Here is a 2,523-nt window from a genome sequence, read left to right as displayed (position 1 = left end):
GGCTAACCCATTTACTATCGGATATAGGATATATTATTCCAGCTTCTAGCAGTTTTTGGATTTCCTTTTTAACCACATCGCTCATAATAGGATTTATTCGCCTTTGATGTTCCCTAGAGGTTTTACTATCGTCTTCGAGCATAATGCGGTGCATACACAGAGAAGGGCTTATACCTTTCAGATCTGATATGTTGTATCCTAAAGCGGTAGGGTATTTTCTTAGAATATTAAGTAATTTTTCAGTCTCGGTTCGTCCTAAGTTGGCGTTCACTATAACTGGTCGGTTTAGTTCTTCGTCTAGAAATTCGTATCTAAGATCGGTAGGGAGTGTCTTCAGCTCTATAGCAGGTTTCTTTGGTCCAGGTATAGGATCAGGGGTTAAAGCTAAGCATTCACTCAGGTGGTTATCTTGATATTCCTCACGCCAGTTGTCATCTTCAAAAATTGGCGGCATAGGAATTCTTAGGGTTTCGGTTTCCTTATTTGGTTCGGATTTTATTTCCTTTACACACTCGTCGATTATGTCAGCAGAACAGCATGTGTCAATTATAGAAGGTGCTTTTAGGAATTGGGAAAGGATAAATTCTATTTTCTCTTCTCCTACTTCGAAAGTAAGCTTTCCTCGCTTTACATCTATAATTGCACCAGCGGTCGCTAAAAATGGTCTTCCTAAAATGATCGGGATGTTAGAATCTTCTTGGATATCCATAATGATGAAGTCAGTCGGGATGTAGAATTGACCTACACGAACAGGGATATTCTCTAACATTCCTACAGGATATTTAACTGAACGGTCTGCTAGTTGAAGAGACATTCTTGTTGCTTTAAGCTCACCTAGATTGAGTTTCTTACAGGTCGAAAGAGGCATCAAACTAACACTAGCTCCTAAATTGCACAAGGCTTTCTCTATGATGGTTTTTCCAATTACGCATGGTATAGAGAAACTACCAGGGTCTTTCAGTTTTGGAGGCATGTTGTTTTGGATGATAGCGCTACATTCAGCGGTAAGCGTTATAGTTTCGTTATCCTCGAGCTTCTTTTTGTTTGATAAGATTTCTTTTAAGAACTTAGCGTACGAAGGCATCTCAGTTATGGCTTCTGTGAATGGTATGGTTATGTTTAATTGCTTCAGAAGCTCTACAAATCTTTTAAATTGCGCTTCGGTTTTTGATTTGGCTAATCTTTGAGGGTAAGGAATTGGTGGCTTATAAGGTGGTGGTGGAACATAAGGTTTCTCTTTTTCGGGTTCCACTTCGTTATTGTTCTCATCAGTCTTAGCATTTTGTTCGTCAGTTGTTTTCTTTTGGGTTTCCTTTGGCTCTTGTTGTGACATGGGTACGTTTTGGGTTCTAGGATCTATGGGTCCATCGTAATTAGTTCCACTTCGTAGTGTTATCGCGTTCGCATGTCCTTTAGGATTAGGTTGTGGTTGAGCAGGAAACGTGCCAGCAGGGGCAGCAGTAGGTGCTTGTTGTTGAGCTACTTGTGAGATTTGAGTTTCTAACATTTTGTTATGCGTAGCTAAAGCATCTACTTTGTTCGATAGTTGTTTTAGTTGCTCGCTATTGTGGATGTTTTGATTCAGGAAGTCTTTATTGGTTTGTTGTTGAGAAGCTATGAAGTTCTCCATCATGATTTCTAGGTTTTACTTCCTAGGGGTGTTTTGAGCAGCTACAGGCGCTTTTTGGTAGCCAGGTGGTACAGCAGGTGCTTGTCCAGGCCCGTACAACGCATTGTTGTTCTTATAAGAAAAGTTCGGGTGGTTTTTCCATCCAGGGTTGTACGTGTTAGAATAAGGGTTTCCTTGAGCGTAATTTACTTGATCAGATGGGACTCCAGTCAAGAGTTGACATTCAGCAACTACATGCCCAGTCAATCCACAAATCTCGCAGTTAGGTGCTACAGCGGCAGCGGTGGCTGAAGGAGTGATGGTTAAATTCTCGATCTTTTGAGTTAAAGCGTCTACTTTAGCGTTAACGCGGTCTATACCACTAATTTCGTACATTCCTCCTTTGGTTTGGGCTTTCTCTAGAGCGGCGCGTTCTCCTCCCCATTGGTAATGGTTTTGTGCCATGTTCTCTATGAGTTTGTATGCTTCATCATGGGGTTTGTCCATTAATGCTCCGCCAGCAGCGGCATCTATAGTCATTTTAGTGTTATATAAGAGACCACCATAAAAGGTATGGATGATCAGCCATGGTTCGAGTCCATGATGAGGGCATATTCTAAGCATGTCCTTGTAACGTTCCCAAGCTTCGAAAAGCGATTCGTTATCTTTCTGGGTAAATCCGTTGATTTGACCTCTAAGCATAGCAGTCTTGCTAGGCGGAAAGTACCTTGCTAAGAATACTCTCTTCAATTCGTCCCACGTAGTTATGGAATTGGAAGGCAGGGATTGAAGCCACGCTCTCGCTCTATCTCTCAAGGAGAAAGGGAAAAGGCGTAATCGAATAGCTTCGGAACTAACGTTGTTGGCTTTGATAGTGTCGGCGTATTGCACGAACACGGATAAGTGGAGATTGG

At 41.7% G+C, this 2,523-nt stretch overlaps 1 non-coding gene across 1 annotated transcript; it reads left to right on the top strand.

Moving 5' to 3' along the window:
- Positions 1-2,204: 2,204 nt before the first annotated feature.
- Positions 2,205-2,311, top strand: LOC131600794 (small nucleolar RNA R71). The gene has a single exon (XR_009283402.1). It is a non-coding gene; the product is annotated as a small nucleolar RNA R71 (small nucleolar RNA).
- The last annotated feature ends 212 nt before the right edge of the window (positions 2,312-2,523 follow it).

This window comes from Vicia villosa, linkage group LG4, assembly GCF_029867415.1.
Source record: "Vicia villosa cultivar HV-30 ecotype Madison, WI linkage group LG4, Vvil1.0, whole genome shotgun sequence".
NCBI classification, from domain to species: Eukaryota; Viridiplantae; Streptophyta; class Magnoliopsida; order Fabales; family Fabaceae; genus Vicia; species Vicia villosa.
The sequence above is the reverse complement of the archived record's forward strand: the minus strand, read 5'-3'. Positions and strand labels throughout refer to the sequence as shown.